The sequence below is a fragment of the Budorcas taxicolor genome, chromosome 15, assembly GCF_023091745.1.
Source record: "Budorcas taxicolor isolate Tak-1 chromosome 15, Takin1.1, whole genome shotgun sequence".
In the NCBI taxonomy this organism is placed as follows: Eukaryota; Metazoa; Chordata; class Mammalia; order Artiodactyla; family Bovidae; genus Budorcas; species Budorcas taxicolor.
In genome coordinates, this window is record NC_068924.1 from 22,056,767 (window position 1) to 22,061,767 (window position 5,001).

Consider the following 5,001-nt stretch of genomic DNA (forward strand, 5'->3'; position numbering starts at 1 on the left):
GATTCTCTGGGTTTCCTGGATTTAGGTGGCTATTCCTTTCCCTTGTTAGGGAAGTTTTAGACTTCAGTTCAGTTCAGTTGAGTTGCTCAGTCATGTCGGACTCTGCGACCCCATGAATCACAGCACGCCAGGCCTCCCTGTCCATCACCATCTCCCGGAGTTCATTCAGACTCACGTCCATCGAGTCAGTGATGCCATCCAGCCATCTCATCCTCTGTCCTCCCCTTCTCCTCCTGCCCCCAATCCCTCCCAGCATCAGAGTCTTTTCCAATGAGTCAACTCTTCGCATGAGGCGGCCAAAGTGCTGGAGTTTCAGCCTCAGCATCATTCCTACCAAAGAAATCCCAGGGCTGATCTCCTTCAGAATGGACTGGTTGGATGTCCTTGCAGTCCAAGGGACTCTCAAGAGTCTCTCCAGCACCACAGTTCAAAAGCATTAATTCTTTGGTGCTCAGCTTTCTTCACAGTCCAACTCTCACATCCATACATGACTACTGGAAAAACCATAGCCTTGACGAGATGGACCTTTATGGGCAATGTCTCTACTTTTCAATATGCTATCTAGGTTGGTCATAACTTTCCTTCCAAGGAGTAAGCGTCTTTTAATTTCATGGCTGCAGTCACCATCTGCAGTGATTTTGGAGCCCCCAAAAATAAAGTCTGACACTGTTTCCACTGTTTCCCATCTATTTGCCATGAAGTGATGGGACCAGATGCCATGATCTTCATTTTCTGAATGTTGAGCTTTAAGCCAACTTTTTCACTCTCCACTTTCACTTTCGTCAAGAGGCTTTTGAGTTTCTCTTCACTTTCTGCCATAAGGGTGGTGTCATCTGCATATCTGAGGTTATTAATATTTCTCCCAGCAATCTTGATTCCAGCTTGTGCTTCTTCCAGCCCAGCGTTTCTCATGATGTACTCTGCATGTAAGTTAAATAAGCAGGGCGACAATATACAGCCTTGACACACTCCTTTTCCTATTTGGCACCAGTCTGTTGTTCCATGTCCAGTTCTAACTGTTGCTTCCTGACCTGCATACAGATTTCTCAAGAGGCAGGTGAGGTGGTCTGGTGTTCCCATCTCTTTCAGAATTTTCCACAATTTATTGTGATCCACACAGTCAAAGGCTTTGGCATAGTCAATAAAGCAGAAATAGATGTTTTTCTGGAACTCTCTTGCTTTTTCCATGATCCAGTGGATGTTGGCAATTTGATTTCTGGTTCCTCTGCCTTTTCTAAAACCAGCTTGAACATCAAGAAGTTCATGGTTCATGTATTGCTGAAGCCTGGCTTGCAGAATTTTGAGCATTACTTTACTAGTGTGTGAGATGAGTGCAATTGTGCAGTAGTTTGAGCATTTTTTGGCATTGCCTTTCTTTGGAATTGGAATGAAAACTGACCTTTTCCAGTCCTGTGGCCACTGCTGAGTTTTCCAAATTTGCTGGCATATTGAGTGCAGCACTTTCACAGCATCATCTTTCAGGATTTGAAATAGCTCCACTGGAATTCCATCACCTCCACTAGCTTTGTTCGTAGTGATGCTTTCTAAGGCCCACTTGACTTCACATTCCAGGATGTCTGGCTCTAGGTGTGTGATCATACCATCATGATTATCTTGGTCGTGAAGATCTTTTTTGCACAGTTCTTCTGTGTATTCCTGCCACCTCTTCTTAATATCTTCTGCTTCTGTTAGGTCCAGACCATTTCTGTCCTTTATCGAGCCCATCTTTGCATGAAATATTCCCTTGGTATCTCTAATTTTTTTGAAGAGATCTCTAGTTTTTCCCATTCTGTTCTTTTCCTCTATTTCTTTGCATTGATTGCTGAGGAAGGCTTTCTTATCTCTTCTTGCTATTCTTTGGAACTCTGCATTCAGATGCTTATCAAATATTTTCTCATACCTTTTTTTTTCTTCTCCTTCTGAAACTCCTATAATTCGAATGTTTGTATTATTCCAGAGGTCTCTGAGACTGTCCTAATTTGTCTTTATTCTTTTTTCTTTATTCTGCTCTGCTTCAGTTACTTCCAGCATTCTATTTTCCAGCTCATTTATCCACTCTTCTGCCTCAGTTATTCTGCTATTGGTTCCCTCTGCTGCTGCTGCTAAGTCGCTTCAGTCGTGTCCGACTCTGTGCGACCCCATAGATGGCAGCCCACCAGGCTCCCCCGTCCCTGGGACTCTCCAGGCAAGAATACTGGAGTGGGTTGCCATTTCCTTCTCCAATGGATGAAAGTGAAACGTGAAAGTGAAGTCGCTCAGTCGTGTCTGACTCTTTGCGACCCCATGGACGGCAGCCCACCAGCCTCCTCCGTCCATGGGATTTGCCAGGCAAGAGTACTGGAGTGGGGTGCCATCTAGTGTATTTTTAATCTCAGTTATTGTGTTGTTCTTTGCTGATTGTTCAGTCTTTAATTCATTTAGGTTCTTGTTAAACATTTCTTGTATCTTCTCGATCCCTGCCTCCAGTCTATTTATCTGTGCCTCTGTTGTATTTCCAAGACTTTGGATCACCTTTACTACCATTACTTAGAATTCTTTTTCAGGTAGAATGCTTATTTCCTCTTCATTCGTTTTATCTTATGGATTTTTACTATGTTCCTTCATCTGCTGCATGTTTGTCTGTTTTTTCATTTTGTTTAATTTACTGTATTTGGTGTCTCCCTTCTGCAGGCTGGAAGGTTTTAGTTCCTCTCAATTGTGGAGTCTGCCCTCCATGAGTGGGCTTGGACCAATGCCTTGTGAAAGTCTCCTTGTTTGGGGGACTTGTACCTGTGGTCTGATGAATGGAATTGGATGTGTCTCTCGAAGGGCAGTGCTGTGTCCAGTAGTATGTTTTGGGTTGTCTGGACTTGATGTGGCTTTGGGCAGCTTTTCTGCTAGTGGGCAGGGTTGGGTTACTGTTTTGCTAAAGATTTGGCATGAGACATCCGGCCCTGGAGCTTGTTGGCCTTTGGGTGGGGCTTGGTCTTAGTGTTGAAATGGAGCCTTTGGGAGAGTTCTCTCCCAGTGGGGTCGGGACTTCTCTGGTGGTCCAAAGTCCTGGACTTGGGTCTCTTACCTCGGGGTTCAGGCCTGACCCCTTACTGTAGCACCAAGACTTCAGAGGCCACACAGCACAGAAGAAAAACTCCAAGACTGATGGAGAGAGCAACACCCAACAGCCAAGAACACCCCAAAAAGCTCAGACACTTATAAAGAAAAAAGAGGGGGAAAAAGAATAAAAACAGGAGTCAAAAAAGAAGAGAGGAATCAAGTCAATAAACAAATCCCTAAGTGAAAATGAGTACTAAAAACTAGACTAGCAAATATACAAAATCAAAAACATTTAAAAAATGCAATATAACTAAGTGATACTGTAAAAGTAGGAAAAAATGAATTTAAAAAGAAGATAGTTTAAAAATGGGAAAAGTAGGTTATGAAAAATAAAGGAATAATATAGAGAGTATAAAATGAGAATATGAAAAAGAAAAAAGAAGAAATGGGAATGTATATATAGAGAGAGTGGTAGTGAAATAATGATCTTGTGATTCTTTCATTTCCTCTCCACACAGGTTTCTCCAGTCCCTCTGCCTACTCAGAAAGTCCTCCAATATTTCTAGGAAGGTCCTGCTGTTGGCAGTGTGGAATTAGCTCAGACTCAGATCTTACCTTACTCCAGCTTGTGGTGGTGGTGATCTTTAGTCTCTAAGTTGTGTCTGAATCTGTGACCCCATGGACTGTAGCCCACCAGGCTCCTCTGTCCATGGGATTTTCCAGGCAAGGATAGTGGAGTGGGTTGCCATTTCCTCCTCTGAGGGATCTTCCCAACCTAGGGATCTTCCGAAACCCAGAGTCTCCTGCATTGGCAGGCAGAGTCTTTACCACTGAGCCACCAGGGAAGCCCCCACTCCAGCTTGTACTTGCTCCTAAGGTCCACAGTTGCCCCTGAAGCCCACAGTCTCAGGCTGATGGTGGGGATATCATCCCCTGCACCTGTGGCTGCAGGGGCGCTTTTCCCTTCTCTCTTTGGCTCAAGCTTCCCCTGGTGTTCAGTTTTGGTTTGGGGTTCGCCTCTGCCTGTAGGTGGCCCTCAAGACACAGTTAGGGTGTGTGGGAAGCGGCCGGGACCTGGGAGGTCGTCCCAGGCAGAGGCAGATGTGCACTTCCCCAGGGCGGTGGTGTCGGGCTGTGGGCCTCTGGGCAGGGCCAGGCTGCTCAGGAGGATGTGGGCAGTGACCCCTGTGCCTGCTCACAGCTCGTTGGTGGAGACCGTAGGGTCCTCCTGACCTCTGGCACTGGCGGCGGCTTTTCTATCTCTGGAGCTACAGGCTGCAGCCGGCTTGTCCCCCGATGACTCTCCCAAGGGCACGGGTCCTGCGTCCTGCACCCGCGCAGAGCTAGAGCGTTCCCACAGCAGTGATGCATGTGCCTCTCTGGGAGGCCCGGGCTTTCTCCCGGACTCCCCCAGCTGTGTCGTACCAGCCCTTTGAGACGATCTTCACAGCAGCCAGCCCTGGTCCTCTCCCGGGGGTCCGACCCTTGAAGCCTGAGCCTGAGTACCCAGCCCCCACTCTCTGCCGCGAGGCTGTGTAAGCCGCTTCTCAGCTGGGACGTGCTGCTCGGCAGCGATCTTTGGGCTGAATTCTCTCCATTCTGCCTTCTGAGCACCTGTTGTTGCGCTCCCCTCTGAGGTTCTGAGGCTCCCTCTCCCGTGTCCCCGCCTGTGAGGGAGTTCCCGATTGTGCAGAAACTTTTCCTCCTTCACGTCTCCTTCCCCGAGGCACAGGTCCCCACCCTGAAATCCTTTCTCTCTCTCTCTCTCTTTTCAATCTTTATCTTTTGCCTTACTTCATTTTGAGGAGATTGGCTTGCCTTTTGGGAAGTCTGAGATCTTCTGTCCGTGTTCAGGTGGTGTTCTGTAGCAGCTGTTCTACGTGCTGAGGAATTCTTGCTGTATCTGTGGAGGGGAAGTTGCTCTCCCCGCCTTACTCCTCCGCTATCTTAAGTTTGTCTCCAAATAGG